The 20,134-nt window shown below is 34.3% G+C and overlaps 1 protein-coding gene across 1 annotated transcript in view; it reads left to right on the top strand.

Moving 5' to 3' along the window:
* The first annotated feature begins 7,271 nt into the window (after positions 1-7,271).
* The window catches only part of LOC129791420 (amphoterin-induced protein 1), a 90,957-nt gene continuing 78,094 nt past the window's right edge, over positions 7,272-20,134 (top strand). The window contains exon 1 of the mRNA XM_055829593.1: positions 7,272-7,346. The gene's annotated coding sequence lies outside the window, so the exon portion shown is untranslated. The remainder of the gene's footprint in view (positions 7,347-20,134) is intronic.

Below are 20,134 nucleotides of genomic sequence, written 5' to 3'. Positions count from 1 at the left end.
TTTGTAAGGAATTCATTAGTGATTTGAAATCATATGTGTTGAGTAAATGTTTGGTGTGTAGCAAAAATCCCCTTTTCATCGCAATCTTACACTGCTGCACAATTCACACAGCCCTTTTTATCGTACACAGCACCCGCTGCACAGTATTTTTGGATATGATTATGCTCCGGAGAAATGTTCACAAAGAGGGTGCGTGTGTGTATTTAAAAGGGATTTGAATGGCACGGGGTAAAGAAATGTTACATACTTGGTATATATTCACCTCATAGAACAACTCACTTTCTCCCAATTGAACCTGTGCATGTGGTCTGGGTAGCCTGGGCTTATGTACATACATACACTACCCTCAAAAAGTTTCCGGACGAGCAGAAATTGTGTATTTTTCAAGGTAAATTTCAAGTGGCTATATCTCAGGCTGGGGTTAACCTATTTATATATAGTTATACATTTTTTTTTAGCAAGGGGTAAATTATAAATTTGTCAACCTGAAATTCTTTTTGCAGCCACCCATGGTGCCACTTGTTCAATTTTATTCCAATTCTTGGGAAATTGTATGGCGAAAATGAAAAATGCTCAGAGACCTCAAACAGCATGACTCCATTTTCAACGTGAAATTAATTAGGATCAAATTCTAAGTTGATCCGGAAAAATTTGGGACTACACATGTCTTATTTAATTATTTAGAGGTGGACGTTAGATTTCCTTTTACTTCTACTGTACTATATTGGAGAGGAGATTAAATGTAGTTTTCAGCAGTTAAACCATTTCTTTTTAAATAAGACACCCACAGCACTATATATTCACTTAAAATTTACCTTTAAAAATACAAAATTATCGCTCACTCAGAAACTTTTTGAGGGTAGTGTATGTAATGTACAAAACTCACAGTATGATCTGGAGAATATCATTAAGCACTTCCAACCCTCCACAAAATGCTTTCGATCTTGATGATAATTACGATGGGGTCGTTGTTTTTATATGTATAACACGTGTAGACGTGCGTATGTGGATTTCAGTGTATTCCCGCCCCCGCAGTGAGCTTGGAAAATTACGCACTGCCATATCGTACATAATGAGAATTTAAGATTGATTACGATGATTTAACACTATTTGCTCCGAGATATTGTGTGCAAAGGGGGATATAACCATGTCCTTTTGAATATTCGATATCTAACAAAGGGGGGCGAGGGAGGAGGATGGTGAGATAAGATTTTCGAGGGTCCCTTCAACCATCTTCATGGCAAACACTCAATCGATTACTTTTTAGCATATGCCACATTGGAGTGAATTTTATACACCAAAATGGCCCGCCCAAAATTAATATCCAAACATAAATCTCTTGGCCATGAAAATTCATATCGTGTATGTACCTACATAAAAGCTCGCCCATGTTATGTGGAATTGTCTGAGACAGCAGCTCCGTGATATGTAGGTACACATTTCATCCATTTAACAACGAGAGACATAATAATCTTCCTCGCCTCAACCATTATTGCTGCAGGGAACTTTCTGCCTAAATCTGCTCTGCTTTCAATTGCTGCACCATTAAAGCTCTTAAATATTTCTGCGGTCTTCCGCAAATTATATTATCTTTTGCGGGTGAATTGTAACTCTTTATGGGAATTCACCACATGTAAAATATATAGGTGGGTTTTATAATACAGAAAGGCGCCTGAGGTAAGCATTTTGGCATTTTGCTTCCTAAAAATGGTTTATAAAATTTAAAAGAGAAATTGTATCTTTCTGGTTGCTCTTGTATTTTCCATTGATGGCCCTATAACTCCTTGCTGACATTTTATATCAACACAATGCTGTACAAAATATTCATTGCAGTGAGATTTGGAAACATGAGGGCGACGGGGTTGAAACACTGAAAGATCCACCCCCGAAATCCATACAATTCATGCACATCACTTTCACGAAAAGGAGTGTATAAAGTTTCCTTTAAAACTTTGACAACATCAGCAATATATAGCTCCCTTTCAACCCACTCTCAAACCACAAAACTCCATCAACCACCACCATCCCCATTGGCAAAAGGTGTATTGTTTGCGGGTTAAATGTATAACTCTTTTCCTTTTGGTACTCAACGCACCAAAGGATTTCTTTGTTGTTGTGGGGGCAACATCAGTTTATGGCACAATGTTCAATGGAGTTTGTTGCGGGAGGGCTTTGTTAAATTTGTCAAGATGGAGAAACTTTGTCCTCAAGTGCCTTAACTATAGTGTCAAAATTTTAAGCATTGTTGATGGTTCATAATTAATGAATTAATTTCGCCCCAAGCCTCGAGAGCATTCCAACAAAATTCCAACAACACTGTCTTATCTCACTTCTCTCTGATTATTGAATTAAACATGATGCATCTTCAAGACTTACGCTTCGGATGAGATAATACGTTAGCAAAATTTAAAGGATGTGTGGGTGGGGGAAGATCATGCGAACGCAACAAAGTTTTCCACAACCTGCAGATGATTTTCGCAGGGAGTGGTGAAAAAAATCAAAATGTAATTTTAATATAAATTAGTTTAGGTGAAGTTTGAGGGGAAGATTTTTGGGGACGTTAATATGGTGAATGTGATGGAGTTTGCAAAGATTTTCTACAATAAGAAATTTAAGTCTTTATGTCTAGAAAGTGAGACAGGTTTCACTTTAATTTAAGAAAATTTCATATTTCTAAAGAGTAATCCTTTTTTTTCCTTACTTAATTTTATTTTCTTTGCTGACACAGCTTATATGGGGGTTGTAGGAGGGGGATGTGTGCAGACGGATTTCCCCGCGCATTTGAGAAAGAAATCAAGTAAAGAGGATGCTGTAAAGAAGAATGTGACTCCAAAGTGAAATAAATCGTCTGTAAATGCTATAAACACGATGACATTTTGCAGGAAGAAATGAATATTCTTCCCAAGGTGAGAGATTTTCCCCCATGAACTTTGGGATCAATTTCACCTCCAACCTTAGCTGAAGTGCGCGTTGCAATTTTTACGAGATTGTAAATTCGAATTTAAAACTATAAAGGGCGGGTGGAGGGGTGTTAAATTAAAATTTTATTTAAGCTGAAAATGTAGTTAAAGCAAGTAGAGGGGAGGGTGTTGTAAAGGAATTACAATGTGGAACGCATTTTAATATTATCCATATCCTTTTGCCGTCCCTCCCTCAGTCCTCACCCCATCCCCCAAACTCAAGGGAGTATTTGATAGTGTAAAAGTGAAATGTTGATAAATTCTTTATGATTCGCTGCATAAATAAGGGTAGAGTGTGGGGGTGGAGTGAAGCTGAAAAAAAAGCGGAGTTCACCGTCGAGGAAAGTTTAATATTTCATTGGGGGGCTATGTGTAGCGTACCGTTGAGTGTAATATGGGAAAACACCGAGGAAATTCGATTTTTTTCTTTCGCCGTGCTCCTTTTTCGCTATAATATGAAATTTTATTTCATTATGTGCATCGTAAGAAAAAATAACCTATTGATTTTCTTCTTGCCATCATCAATTTAATATTCACGATGTCGATTGTCATGGTGAAAAGTTCATTCATCATCGTGTACAGGATCGTCGTCTTTTTTTTTTTACATATAAAGCAGGGAAGGAGTGCCATCGGGATGACTTTGTGTCACTGCTGTGTAATTTAAAGTTCCTTTATGTATATTAAAACAAATTTTCCCTTCAATGTTGGAGGATTTATTATTACATAATTTTATATTGAAAAGTCATAAGACTTGACGTGTAATTTACTTATTTACTTTTACGACAAGGCATTGAGTTTCTTTTGGTAAAACTAAGTAGCGAAAAACTAATTATGAAGCTTCTTTATATTATTATTATATTTTTATTTAGTTGGAACACTACAAATTACTTCAGCATTAAATATTCTTAAAATTCGTTGATTAAAGTTCATGTTAAACTAGTTTAAGTTGCTTTGAATTAAATTGGAATATAAATGTCGGTGAAAGAATTTTTTTACGGGAATTAATTACGTCTTTACTTTAAAATCGATTTTAAAAAAATTTGAATCAATTTATTTCAAATAAAATAAAATAGAAAATTCGTCAAAAATAAACGTCAAACGTAAGAAAATGAACGCATAAAACAATGTCAAAAAGATTAGACAAAATATATCAAATGTTTTAATTTGAATGCAAATTAGTTGTTAATTATGATTTATCATTCGTAAAACCTCGAATCTTAATTTATATCTACAATTTTTACTATTATTACTATTTTCTTTTAATCATACAATCGTTTAAACTCTATACCAAAATACACGCAGTCATACAAACACATTATCAATCTAATAGACAGACAGACGGATCGACGGACAAACGACCGAATGTAACTTTTTGATAAACTTTTCGAAAATACCCAGACACGTGGAGATTTTATGCTTTGATAGAATAAGGGTGGAATATTATTAAAGGGTGTTCCAAATTCACTTAACATTTCTCCCGAGTAAAGAGTCAAAAATTAATAATTTAAAAATGCTAATAAATAAAATAAATCTTAAATGAAATATTTTGGTGTTTTTGGGAGATAAATAAACATTTTCCATGAAATTGTTCCGTCCTACAGGTGTCTTAGTAGCTGGATTACCTCTCTTGTAAAATCAAATATTCGAAATTGGAATCAAAAGTCAGGGGGGGAGGTTGGTACAGAGCATACACACACCAGCTAACGAGGGTAACTTAGTATTCTGAACAAAGTCCCACCAAATGAGCACGACTTTGAAAGATTTCTCAATTACCACTTCCCATGTGCTGAGTGTACAAAAAGGCGGGAAATGAGGTGCCCTGTGATTTTCAAGGCGCACACAGCGAAAATAGGGGAGAATTCGTTCGACGGGGATCATTAAATTTTCATGGAAACTTGTGAAGTAAAGTGAACATGTATTGCGATGGGGCGTCTCTATATGTATGTATGTATATATTAAGCGCACAGGGTGGTTGGCAAAAGGGGGGTTAAGGGTAGGAGGTTGAAGTGTAGTGTACCCTGCTTATCCCCATTGGAGTGCGTGTAACTCTGTCCCTTCTGCTGCGCACCATGCCAAAGTATATGCTGTGTGCTTGGCCCCCCAAAAACGAGAAGCTGAACGATCCCAATTTTGGGACTCAGATCCAGAGCATATTCACTTAATCACTGTGATAAATGGCCTCTGCCTGCCTTGTTCAAAACAAATGTCAATCAGATAAATGCTTCGCCCCACTCGCGAACTCACTCAAAAGTAACTTCATTCAAAGCGAAGAGTTTGTGGCAGCCTAGCTCTTGTGCCAGGATATACACATCGCTACACACCCCCGTTCTTGGTGCGGAGTTGGGGTGGGGTGGCCCACAAGAGAAAAGAAACTGACACCCTCAAGCCCATTGGGGGTGGCCACATATCTCATCCTTATTCCCATTACTCGCACCCGCACCCCCATCCACCATTTCCTCTCACCCCACGGCAACAGCATGCAGTTTGAATAAATTATCATTCCGCCAAGTTACATTTTAACACGTATCCGGAGTCTGAGTGTATTTACAACACACACACACAGCACTTCCCCACCCCTACTCCCATCGCAACATAGCTGAACGCCATACCAACGTACAATGTACATTAAGTTTGAGAGATTAAGGAACTTAATAATACACAACAGTTCTACACAAATAGTAGATAAGATTCAAAAACATTAAATAACTTCGCTTTTTTACCCTTCCCCCTTACCTTCTTCTTCACTCAATTCCACCCCTATACTACCTACATACATAGCAGATAGGTATAAACCTAAAAACGCAATTAGACTTTGGGATTTCACATCGCAACAAACAATCACTTCTAATTTTATCCACTACACTGAACGCAACTCTCTGGTGAATTTTTCGTCTCTAAACCAATTTGCAGGTTAGCATTTGGACAAAATCCACAAAATCCGCTCAAGGTGATAGAGTCAAAAGGTGTTTTGTTTCTCCATTTCCTGAACAACCAACTCCCTTTTGCCACCATATGGACATTTTAAGTCCAACGGATTAAACTTTGTTTTCCTCCAATTCGAGCTTTTACCAAATCTCCTCCCTCCGAGCTTTGCCCTCCAAAACAGATCAATTCAATTGTGGCTCTATCCTTTGTTCCACAGATGAGCTTGGTTTATGAGGAAGCCAACATCACCTCTTTCGACTTCACCCGAAGACCCTTGTTCTCCCTCATGTAAGCTATACCCCTCACCATTTCTCGTGATTAATCAACAGTTTTCGATAGTTTGAGAGCACCTATGTACATACAAGAAAAGTTAAATTCCACTTAAATACAAAATAGTGTTTCATGGCAAATAAATTTTAGGTTATTTGTGAATTTATTTAGCTAATTGAAAGTTTTAACTGTATTATAGTGAAAAAAACTAATTTAGTGGTGGATAGAAGAAGGAGAAGTTTAAATGAACCACATTATCGTTGTGCAATGAAATACATACAAGTTTCATAGAAATTATGCTAGGTGAATTTCCTTTCTTTTAAATAATTTTATCATTTGCTCATAAATTGATTATTCTTACAGTTTTTTTTTACTGATATCTTATGGTAATGGCCTGGGTAATGGTAATAATAAAAAAAAAACATTTTAGGCTTTTAGAAGAAAGATATGCATGAATTCTAATAAATAACATTTTTCTGTTCAATTGTGGGAAATTTTCTCACAATATTTTACAGTGTAGGGAAAATTTGAAATGTCAACTGTAATCTTCTTCTTCTTTTCACCTTTTCTGAAACTTTGTATGGCGATGACGCCGAGTTATTATTTTCTCTAAAAAATCTATTATTTAATCATTAAAATTTCTTTCGAACCGGAGGATACCTGGTTCTAATTCTTTCTTATCTTTTCATGTGTGAATACCAAAGGTGCGTGAGTGCGTGAGGAAGTCCAAGAAGTACATACTAATCTCTTCTCATTCTTTCTATTCGGAAACATATGTCTGTGGAAACATAAAGGTAATTTCATCAAACATCAATTAACGACAAAATAAAGTTAAAAAGAAATTGAAAAAAATATATAAAGTAGCTTAGATTAATTGCAAATAGGTCTTAGGTTTGAAGTAGGTCAATTGTTACACATAATGTACTAAAATATAATCAAGACGCTTTGCAGTTTAATTAAGAAACTTTCTGAGATTAAATAATGATAATCAGCAGATTAACTAAATGTTTTTAATTATTATCATTTTTTTCGATATAAATTAAACTAAATGTTCTTTATGCTTTAATTTATTTTTCCAGGTATTTACCAGGCGTTTCCAGCGTTGTTTCATTTAAACACGAAGGTAGTCCTAAAAGTTTAAAATAAAATTCCAAAGCTCTATAAAACCCGGCGCCTCCATCGGATTTTCAAGTAAGTCAAACCTTTAACATTTTATAGTTTTTCCACTATCTCAACAATTCATAAGTTAATTTTTATTAATCATCTAAATCATTTGAAGAAAACCATCATCCTTAAAAGTAAGAAATCATAAAAATAAGATTACAAGACGCTTTTTCTCCTAATTCAAAAGTTAACCATCTTTTTCAGCAATCCCTTCCACTTGTTTTCTTGTTTCGAGAAAAATTTCCTCAATTTAATATTTTTTATGTTTCAACAGCTACTTACGCAACCCCTAAATCCTCTTCTGTGTAAATCACATGGTTTGTAGCGTTACGTCTTTAAAACCCTTAAGCCCTCCTGAGGCAAACTCCTTTTGATGATGGTGGCCTTTTAGCCAATGAGAAAGCATGTTTGTATACCAAAATCCACCCCAGTTTATTTTGATGCAACTCCCCCATTTTTTTTCTTCTTCTTCATCGTGGACTAAATCCATTTAGGTGATTGAAGGGAAAGTCTCGGTGAAATGTTGGGCATATAAATAAAATTCACAAGTGGAACCATAAAGTGAGATCTCACCCACATAGCATACTTCTTGGCACACGACATGCATAGTGCTGGTGCGCCGTTGCGTTTTGTGATGAGTCTCAAAAAAAAGGGGTTTGTGTCGTTTCAGGAACGAAACCAGAGGGGTGGTGGTGTATATAGCACATGGGTGGAAAGTGTGGGAAATTGTCTATTCACATTGGGGTGTCAGTTATTAAAAGGCACACACAAGGAAGGTTCTCTGGGCACAAGCAAAGTGAATTGCAGTCACTCACAATCACACAAGGGACTTGTGCAAACTTTCCAACTCCATTATCGTTGTCTTATGCGTACAAGGGGGCACAGAGCCACACTATAGGGAGCTAGGAACGTTTACGGCGAGATGGCTCAAGTGATACCGCAGGGAGTTCTTTCATCTCCCACCCCCTTATATATAGAGGCACCCCCTGGGTGCTTCTTTTTGCCTTTGCCAAGGCCCTTTGGCTGTGAATGGTGCGGCAAAAACACATGCAGGGCAGGAGAGTTGTGTGTGGGTGGAGGAGGAAAAAAGAGTATCAGCTTGAGGGGTGGAAAACCACCGCTCATTAAATTCATGAAAGTTTGTATCGGCCACGCCATAACAATCATTGTCGCTCTCATACTGATGGCACATACACATACATAGTGCTAGATTATGTATTGTACATATACAACGCTGTGATGTGTGATATGGGAGAGTTTTGATGAAACAAACCCGTGGAAAAAGGTAACCCAGGCAGTGTTCACGTATTCATGTCTGGACCATGAAAACCTACAATATATAACACAGTTGAAAATGGGCGTCAAAGAGCTTGTGCCGCAGCTACTCCAAAAACGTGATGAATTAACGAAAATTCCCTATGTGTGCAGCCAAAAAAAAAAAGAAGGGGTGAGGGGGCGGCAATACTTTGGACGCACATACATGTAGCATCTAATTCATCGCAACATCCATTTATTTCGCATACAGAAAACTAAACCCAGAAGCAAGGAAATGTTGAATTGTTTCCCATGTGCAAACAAATTTCTCGTAATAATCGTTGGTTTCGTGTAGGCATGTGCTAGGCTGGCTTGGGCTACAAAAACAATTAATCACAACAGCACAGAGGTGGTAGTTTTCTACAGTTTTCCCAAACTTCCACCCCGCCCGCACACCGCGTTGGTTGTAGTGTGTAAATGAATTTTGATGGATTCACTTTGAGTTTCCCGCCACATATCTGCGGGATGCAGTTGCTTCAATTTGAGTTTTCACGAAAAACCCCTGCAGAGAGAGTTTTTTGCGCCAAATGAAAAAAAACGTAGATTGTTAGGCTAAAGCGTTTACAGAGGTGTGATTCATTTTAGGGTTTCACGGCTTAATTTTGTGGAATATTTAAGGAAAACGAAACTGCTTTAAATTCTTAAATATTTCATCATTTTTGGATTAATCGAATAATAAAACTATATAGATTTAGGGTCAAGGATGAAGAGCTTTAGTGAATGAGGCAGGATTCCTTAATGAGTTTGGCTTTTCTTTAAGGTCAACTAAAATCATACCCATGCAAGAATGATAAGAAGAAAACTTAGAAAAATTTTAGCATTTATCGTAATTTCGTAAGAATCCTATAAGAAAGAAAATAGGTTCTGCCTAAAAGCTTAAGCTTTAAATACTAATTTAAAGCCCCAAAATCCAGTAAACAGAGACTTAAAAATTTTCTTCTAACAATCAATAGCTGTGTTTGCATTGCAATGAACTAAACATACTCATGTAGTTGAAACAGTGTATGTAACAGGAAATACACATTCGGAAAAAACTCCACTAGCTCAACAAGGTTTACCAAAGTACCCAACGAGAACTATTTTCCCAAATGCTGCCCTATTTCGAAATAATTTCCAAAATATGTCGAAAGTAGCTGCCCTATTTTGGAAGGAAATCATCTTTCGAAATATATTCGGGATATTTCCCTATCAATCAGCCCAATTTCTGCCCTATTTTTAAGTAAAAAAATTGGGCAGCCCAAGTGGAAAATATTTCGAAAAAGTTTCGACCCTCTTCCCAATAGGGAATTGGGTGTCGACAGTCTGTCGAAATTTTTCCTTCCTCCATTTCCTTTAATATTGGGAAAAAAATTAGGCCGCTTGTCGACTAATATTCGACATGCTTTCGACAATCTTCCCAATTTTTGCCCTATTTCTTCCCAATTTCTGCCCTTCTCCAAATTTTTGATTTCATATTTTGTCAACAGATGGACTTTAAGGTTTAGAGGTTAATGAGCTCAATGGCGTACTTTATCGTGCGCGGCAAATCAAAAATTTACTTGCTAAAATTAAATTCGATTTATTAATTATCTGATACTTTTGCATCCAAAATATGTTGACCAACATGTTTCAGGATGTGTAAAGAAATTTTAAAAATACTTTCAACAAGGTTTTGGGAAATTTCATTTTTTAAGTGAAATGAAAATATTATCAAAAAATTAAATTTTTGTGAAATGCAATGGCATTTTATCGCCTATGGCAAATATTCCCGTCGGGAAAAGGGTGTGGCATGGTTTTCCAAAGACCAAGCGTCAGGATAAGTCGCAATATAAAAATATTAATATTTATTAATATCGTGTTCCATTTTGTCTTGGCATTTTATTGTTGTCATGTAAAATAACGCCATGGAGGCCCCAATATAATCATCTGATGTGTGAAAAGAGCAGAAAAAATATGTTGTTTGAATTGAATATCATTGGAGAGAAAGAGAAGAATAATGAGGAAATCAAGGCAGTACATGTCGACATGCTTTCGAAAATTTTCCCTATTTCTGCCCTATTTCGACGGTCCGTCGAAATATGGTCGGCCACGTTTCGACATCAGCTTCTCAATTGGGCAGAAATAGGGAAGATGCTTTCGACGAACTTTCGACAGAAAAATTGGGATTTTTATTCCCCATTTTCGTCAAGGCGTCGAAATTTTGACCAATTCTCGCCCTATCCCTGCCGACGGATTTTCGAAAATTTTCCCTATTTTCAAGCGATTTCTCTCCTTGGGTATCCCTGAGCAATGGAACTTCTCTCCCTGTATTTTGGTTTTAACTGCAGAATTCATGGACATTTTGGGAAGAAAAAACCACATATTGGGGTTTCAATAGACACCACTCTGTGAGAAGGACTAACCATACCCTTTAATATAGTCAGACTGCATGAGACTAGTTAGTTATAGTAAGTATTTTCATTTACTATATTTTTCTGCATTCTTTAACCTTCTTTTTGAGGAGCTTTTTCAATGTTCTTTTCTGGGAATGGATCAATTTTTTAAAGCAGCTTAAATTATAGTTTGTAAGCTTAGGGGAGGGCGGGGCTAATAAAGTCACTTTAGGGTTTGGAAAAAGCCGAAAATATCATATTTCCTAGCCAGATAGAACAAAATGACCTGAGAAAGAGTTGTAGGGCAGTAAATATCCTAAAGAATTGAGGTATTCATTTCGCTTTATCTGTTTGGGAAATATTATATTTTGAGCTTTTTCTAAACTCTTTAGTGACTTTTTTAACCCCGCTCTCCCCTACCGTAAAGTGGGGTGATTCAGATAAGCTAAAAAAAACTTAATGTTTATGAATAAAGTTTTATGTTTAGACAGCTGCAAACAATAAGAGAGAAAATAAAGGATGGATAGGTAATTTTAGAAAAAATTTTAGGGATTAAAAACAAAGAATTTAATAACTTTATCCTTATTAAATTCTAACTCTGACTGTCATAATTTTAATCCTGATCTCATTTACCCTTCAACTTTGGGGTTAATTTAATTGAACATATTTAATTTACAACTTCCTGGAAAACATTGTCCAAAGTAACCCAAAATGGGATTTTATTTTTAAAAGTAACTCCATCCGACAGTAAGTTAAAATAAATATAATATAGGGAAAACATCCTACATATATTTTTAACGAGAGAGATTTTGCAAAAATATTCCTTTGGTATGTGGTTCACTTAAAATTCCATATAATGTGTGCATATGTGAAAAGATGGAAGGCCCATCCATGGATATAACCATTTTTGCACAGTGGGATTTTACACTGATCCCAAGGATTTGCCGTGAAAACAGGCACACAGAGTCTGAAACAATCGTGTGCGATGTGCCTGTTCTTTTTTCCTGGAGGTTTGGTCGGTGTGGTTTGCCGTGGGGTTTGGGCAATGTGGCACGTATAGCTAAGGTGTCAAGCTTTCCCTCCAAAAAAAAAACTTTTCCTTGTGCTGCCTTACACAATGCACCATGAGTTTGTTTTTCTGGCTGGAAGAGAGAGAAAATCAAACACATCCTCGCCATCCATTGTGTTCCACATATCAAATAATATACAAAACTATGTGTTATGTGAAAATATAAACTCTCGCGTGATTCCCCACCAAACACTTTACACCCCATCTCGCGCGTATACCAGCTTTTGCGATACAAGACCCCCGCGCAGTACATACAACGCGCTGAGGTATGGTGTGGAGCTTTTTAGGAAGCAATATTAAATGCACAAACACACAAGTCAAACCTTTTAGACAATTCCCGTCAGAAAATTTCCAATTCACAAGCATTGAATTTCCCTCTCAGCGTTCCTTTCTTTATACTCCCCAGCAGAGCAGGTAAAGTTTTGGATGTAGGTTGCATATGGATTTCGTATTCAACTTGTTCTATTTATTACACCCACAATATTATTTCATTCGTATTATTCCAATTTACCTACACTTCAAAAATAATTTATAAGAAAATAGCTTTTTAAAGTGATTAAGTTTAAGTTAATAAATAATTCTTGAATGTTGTTTTTATTTGAATTAAAAATGAATGAGAAGAAATTACTTAAATGGAAAATGTTACAAATTTTCCTTTTTAAAGTTTTTTCTTCGTGTTAAAAGAGCCCATAATAAAATGAAAAATATTGTGATAGCCTTAAAGGTTTTTGACACTGAAAAATTTAATGAAAAAATTAATAGAGCTTCTAAGAAATTCCCGAAGAACTCAAAGGAAAAATTGTATGAAAAACGGAAAAAAATTTTTTTTTAAAAAGAAAATAATTAAAATTAATAATTTAGCCCCTAATTCAGGGATATAATCAGGATACACATAATCTTGTAATTTATCAAAAATAACTTAAATAGCGTAAAGCAAACCCATAATTTTCCACTGTTAAATCATCAGGGAAAAGCTCTAAAAGCTTTCTCCATAGCTCAAAATATCACATGCCCAAAGATTCAAAAAATGACGTTACTGTCGTAATTTTTGTCTCTCTTATCGTAGAATCAATTAATTCCAATTCTTCGTCGATGATTACAGAAATGATTTTTCATTAGAAAACCTTCTTATTCGTTAATTCTCCATTCAAATTAAATTATCAATCATTAAAAAAAAACAAAGAAACTTCTGGGTGTAATTATTTTTTTCCACGAACTTCCGGAAATATTCGGAAACGTGAAAATTTTATATTATTTGGGATCTGAAATGGATTATGGAAATTCCCAATGAACTAATATAGAGCTGAAATCTATTTTGTGGGCACAGCAATAAAAGCGATTATGTGATTGAATGAAAAAAGTGTAAAATAATGCTTGATTGAGCGCAAAATTTGAAATTAATAAATCAGTTAAAAAGGAATTAAATATTCAAATTAATTATTAAACATCATGTGCATTTTCACATGAATAATAAATTAATAAAAAATGTATTATAATCATTTTGAAGCAACAGGGAGTAGGAGGAAAAATGTTCCATAATAATGAAATGTGAAATGGAAAAGATGTTGAGGAGCTTAAAGACATCTCAATAAATTAAGATAATTTCCATATAATGAAAATACATCCTCCTCCCTATCCCCGAAATGTGTGTACTTTATCAGTTCTGTGCAATCTTTGGGTGGAAAATTAGAAAACCACAGAATGACATCAAAGTTAATTCAAAATGCCAGCCAAATTAATGGTAGCCCCGTCTCAATGATGTCAGGTCCATAAAGTTTAATACAGGCTAGGTGAGGGGCGGGGAGGGCAGAGCGAAAAAGTGCAAGTTTCATCTTAAATCCAGCAAACGGGTGCTGCCTCAAGAGATTCGCATACACGTCCGAGTGATGTGATAAACTACCCACAGGATGTATTTCGTTCGATTTTTCATTTTCGTACCAAAAACGAAAATGAGAAACAGATTGCCGAAACAGTGAACCCCGAGACGTAGACATAACATTTTTCATCGAATCAACCCAGAGAGAGGGTTCTGTGAAGGATGGATTGAACTCTTTCGGGGAAATTGAGAGTGGGTGTACGTTATGTAGTTCACAAAACAGAATAATATGTGATTTTCTCTGATCAAGATTAAGTGATTTGGGAAGCTTGAGAAGGACTATAACTCCTTCTGAATATATTTTTTAAGTCATGCATTTTTTATGCTTCTAATTTTTTTTTAAAGAAAAACTATTAATAAATATTAACATTTTGTTCATAAATATGAATTTTGATAAGTTTTAGATGGTTAGATTAATTCTTGAGCTAAGAACACAAAATCGATCAGCAAATTATTTTTTTTATTCACTGTAAAAGCAATTTAAAGCCTCTTGCAAAGCTTATAAATAATTAGAACCTTTTCCACAAGGTAACAAATTAAACTTTGCACAAAATCCTATTTATAAACTAAATTTAAATTAAATTTACTGAGAACAAGATTCGATTATATAGAAAGTTTAGAATCTCATTGTGTTTATTAATTTGTACTCCACTATATTTAAGTTTTATGTGACAAAGTTCACTTAAGAAGGAAATTAAATGGTGACATGTCGTGTTTGATAGTCATAGCATATTTTTGACACTTTAGCTGAACACTCCTTAGGGATTAATCAAAAACATGTACTCCTGACAACCTTTCAACATAACAACTAAGCAATAAAATTAATCATATTTGAACATTGTTATATGCATGTACATTTCACCATAGCTACGCTCATACCTCACAACCCACAGGGTGCTCAAAAGGATGCAATATGAATAGAAATAAATTCAGAATAATTTGTTATCTATTTATTTTAGGTGTGTACCAAAGAAATGTTCTATTTTTATTATGGGACTTAATTGTATGAATAGATTTTATGTAGGTGGAATATTGAGGAATTTGACTTCTAAAATTAATTTCTGGTCAATAATTTAGCTTTCATTTCTTTTTGATAAGAACTTACTCTCTTAATATAAATAAAATGAAAGGAAAATTTTAAGAATTCATGCGGGGGATTGAATACTTTTTTGTTAAATAAGGAGAGAGTAGGGCAAGAAAAATCTCTAAAAGATTTAGGAAAAGCTCAAAATATCAGTGAAAAGCTCCTAAAGCTCATTTCATATAATTATTTCTAGGATAAATTGGCTCTATCTCATTGTAAAATATGATATTTTGAACTTTTCACAATCCTTTAAGTGAAATTTTTAACTTTTTTTTCTTCTACATATGTACATAGTACCAATATACACAGCCCTAAAAGATTTTAATGAAAATCTCAGTAGAATGTATAAATATAACTATAACCGGGAAAATCGATTGGGAGTAATATTAGTAACGTTTTTGTACGGGAAAGTAGGTTATAATTTATTTAAACGACATTGGATATGCTAAGGCCATGTTAGTGGTTAAGGTGGACAGTTTGTCTTGAAAATAGAGCAAGAGAGAAGTATATTGAGCGAAGGGTGTCTCACAGAAATAGACGTCAAATTACGATAATTGTACACATTGAGTTTCGACGGGGTTTGTCTCTCTTTTTTTTCTATGAATTTTCCATGATGGTGTTTCTAAAATATCTTTCACCCCAACTCCCTGGGAGCTTTCTATTCGGGGCAAAGGGAATCCAATGTTGGGCTCATCAAAAGTGGATTTTGTGGTGATTTTTCACTCAGAAAACCCTTCGAATGGAGTACTCTCGTTTATGGGCGGGATTTCCACAACCCCATTTGTAAGGACATGGATGGGAGAAAATATGCAATTATTCCCATTCGCTCGAGGGAGAAATGTTTGTATGCAAATAGAGACATATTTATGATGAAAACATTTGTCATGGAAATGTAAAATAGACTATCCCCTTAGTCCTTTTAAAAAATGCCACAGCATGCGAGCTTTTCCACCCCCACACACACACTCTTCAGCGTCACAACAAACTGTTCATCCATAAGAATTGAATATTTTCTCGGGTTTTATGTAGAATATATATTTTTATCAAATTTTTCCAACAAATTCCCAATGATTTTATGCACTAAAAGCAGACACGTTTTTGCCCTAGCTGTTGGACAAAATTTCCAAACTCCATATAAAATTAATTTCTGTGACAGCTGGTGAAAGCTTTGCTACTGCATTGCTTTTATACTCACTCCTCTCATTGCTTTTTACAATACAACATATATAACACCAGCATATGTATGGGTGGGAACATACGTATACATATGTGGAAAACTGAAAACTAGTAAAGTGTAAACCTAAATTCAATTTTCAGTTGACATTTTATATATAATTTTCAATATAATAAATGTTGGTAGTTATAGTTTTCTCGGGGAAATTTTCACCCAAAAACACCAAATGCATAATTTTCGTACAAAAACTTTCGACAAACCCATTTACATTATAAATTTATTGTTGAATATTTTTATTATAAAGTGTACATAGAAGTACAGAAGCTTCATTTGGCAAACTGGGGGTTAAAAAGCTTCCACTAAAGTTGAAAAAGCTTCAAAATTGAAAGCTTAGAAGTTAATTTTCTAATTTAATTCAATTTTAATTTCAAGCAGAACATGAATCCCTAAAAATTATGAATTTGCAGCATAAAATTCAGAATAAAAAAAAATTAATTTAATTTAAAAAAAAATCCCAATGTTAATATGATCTTGTCATTCCTCTGTGAAACTAAATTAATTTATCATGCTGAAAAAGGATCCCCAATAAATTATCACGTGGTGGATTTCGAATTCAACTCATTCCACGGCAACACTTGTACTTTTTAGTACCTTTATTCGATGATTCAATCAATTTGATTGAAATTGTGTTAACACACTTTTTCCATCGGAACGCATTTGGGTGCTTTCAATCAATGCGAACTGATTATTCAATTCTTTGGTTTGGAGCATCCAATTTCGAACCCTCTCCAATTTCATTTAATTGATTAATTTGTGGTTTACGCTTGGAAAAATATTTGATGATTTTTTCCGAGAAAAAAAGCAGAGGATGAAATGCAAAGGATATTATTACATCATGTACCATGAGCCACTAAAATGTTGTTGTCTGTGAATAAAATTAAAAAATTATCTTAAAAAAATTATGAGAATTTATGCATTGAAAAAAAAAGAGAAAAATCCCAATGACGTTAAGTTTTACATTTTTTGGCAAATTTTCATAGGCTTTTAGAGAATCTGTGAGAAAGATTGTAAGACTTTTGATCATTTCTCAATATACATATGTATATTTGACTCCTTATTTACAAGATTACCTGTAGTTCGTTTTTCCATATAGAAACGAATAAACTCCTTTACTGAACATTAGATTCACTACAAAATATCCTTAAATTTCTCCATAGAAGATAAAATTCTTTAAGGAGTTGATGAACTATCTCGTTTCTCTTATCATTAAACAACTTGAATGAAAAAATCAATGACCTGTGTAGGAAAAAAGGTTTATAAAATCTCAAAGGGATAATGAAGTTAATGAAGTGAAAGAGGCAACTTTTAGTGTTTAAATATCTCTTTTCCACAACGATTTTATTGACTGGTATACAACATAATCAATTTGATTTATTTTTATTTAAAAAATTCAAATAACAGCTCACAAAGCAACAAATTAATGAAATTTCCTTCTAAAGTTTTCCAGAGAGAAAAATATTTAGAAAATTTTAATAAAACGAGAAAAAACTAACTACGTAAATTAGCATTAAGAGATAATCTAAAAAGCTAATTTTGGAGTATTTTTTTTATGCAGAAAAAAATTTCATTGAGTCATAAATTACTCACTTTTTTATATTCCTAAATAAAACCCCATATTTTTGAAATTTAAACTCATACATATACGTGAATTCTATGATGCATGAGCTGAAGAATGAATGCGATTTCCTGTGCGGAGTTTCGTGTATATAGCATAGGAAGAGAACGCCCATTGAAATACTTTTACCATATATGGGGAAGTTATTTTCACGGAGAAGAATGCAGCAAGGATTCAGTTGGGAAAATATGCAATAAATGAAAAATCTTGCTTCGTGGTACGATATGGATTTAATGGTGTTGTGTACTGAAGAAGTCCATGCTTTCCATCACAATATATATGTATCAAAGCTCTACACAACTTATGTATAAAGACTATTTGTAGGAAAATACATTTCAGAGTAGGAAATATTAACGATTTTCATTTTTACTATTCCTGCAAATTGTAATTGTTTGAGGTGGTGGGTTCAACAAAAGAAACCACAACCACGCGGGAGCTTTCGTGGGGGAGCTTTTTAGTGGAAAATCTCCAAAGTGTGGAATATTTTCCATAAAAATAGACGCGATAAGAGACTCCGTTGGGTGAATATACAACATTTTCAATAGACTTTCATTATGGCCACATCCATAATATTGCACGCTTGAAGTGAAAATCCACAAACACCCCCTCCGCCTCAATATATACTCGGACTAGTAGAAATTGCCTTTCATTCAATTCCATTTTATACCCCACAACGAAAGTCGCAAAAGCAAGTAATTGAGCGTGAAAAATCGGGAAAGTCTGTTGAATTCACGAAATATTGATTTTCATAGTGGTTGGTGGAGGGCAAAAAAAAGGGCTGCCATATACCATTTACATACATATGTATATATTTAAAATATCCAATGAAAATGTGGGCTATTCATACACAGAAAAGCTCCACAATCGTCCCTTTCGTAAGTTCTTCACCAACTCAAGTCACTCCACCACATTCGCTTGAATACACACCACCAGTGCGGAGGAAATGAAAATTCCCTAATGCCATGACCTTTCACTCACAACTTTTCCGTGAAATTCCTCAGATGTTATCGCCAATACATCTTATTGAATAAAAAAGTCGAACTGTTTTGGAATTTCATAAAGAAAAAAGAATTTTTCTCCCTTCATCGAAGGAAAATTCTTTTTATTTGCTTAATTTGAAAAGGTCGTCTAATTTTGGTTCTAAATAATTTATTTTTAATTCTTTCTGCGTATTTTTGTGTTTTTTGAAATTATTTTTCTTTTAATTTTTTCTATAATATACGCAGATTGAAAATGCGCAATAATTCATTTATAAACAATAAAAATATGTAGGAAAACTTGTAACAAAAATGGAAATTAAAATCATATACAGAGCTTCCGTTTTGCATTAGAATTCAGCCACAAAATATGGAATATTATTGAACATTCTTTTGTAGAATTATTTATTAATCCAATATATTAGGGAAAATCACAGATAAATTCTTAATCAGGAAAAAAAACGTTAACGAACCTTTTACATAGGTAAATAGCGAATCAGAAATTTATCCTATATATGTATGTACCTATATATCATAATTTACTACATAGCATAATTTTAATTAAAATTATACCACCAAATTAATTCTCCATCACTTACCTGCAAAATTCCTCTATTTTCCGTTGATTAAAAATAAAATGTTTCTCGCTGCTGTTTTTTTGGTGAAAAATTGCATAACCAAACAATGAAAAATTCCATCTCGAAATCACAATGAAAATACAATAACATTCCTATGGGTACAAATTTACACTTTAATAGATAAATATACTGTATGTAGGAAAGGATATATGGACTACACAACAGTTGAGAATAAATACGAACAATGTTCCATAGAGGAACTTTCCGATTTTCCAACTTAAAACGAGAATTTTCCATGGTGGAAGATGGAAAGTTTTTGAAAATTTATATCACGGGCAGAAGGAGGGAAGAAGGAGGACAAGAGAAAATACATTGAAATGAAATCATTGTCCTGTAAAAAGGACAGAGGATGACTTAATATTGTATTGATGACATCAAAGAAATTTCTTTGAGTTTGACGAAACTTTTGAGCTTTCTTGCAAAATATTTCCCAAAGATTTCGCCCATAAAATTTAATTATAAAACACGAGCGTGGTACCATGGAAAGCTCATGAGGATTCTTTTGAATATCCTTACGATTCATTTTGCAATTAAATGGAAAGTCTCAGCGCGCGCACAGAATGTGAATTTATGGATATTATTTTTACATTAAGGAAAAGAGACTTAATTGTAAGAAGATTTCGCTCTCTGCCCCTCCTCCTGGCTTCCCCCGAAAAA

Source organism: Lutzomyia longipalpis, chromosome 2 (assembly GCF_024334085.1).
Source record: "Lutzomyia longipalpis isolate SR_M1_2022 chromosome 2, ASM2433408v1".
Lineage (NCBI taxonomy): Eukaryota > Metazoa > Arthropoda > Insecta > Diptera > Psychodidae > Lutzomyia > Lutzomyia longipalpis.
This window is presented reverse-complemented; position numbering and strand designations above follow the sequence as displayed.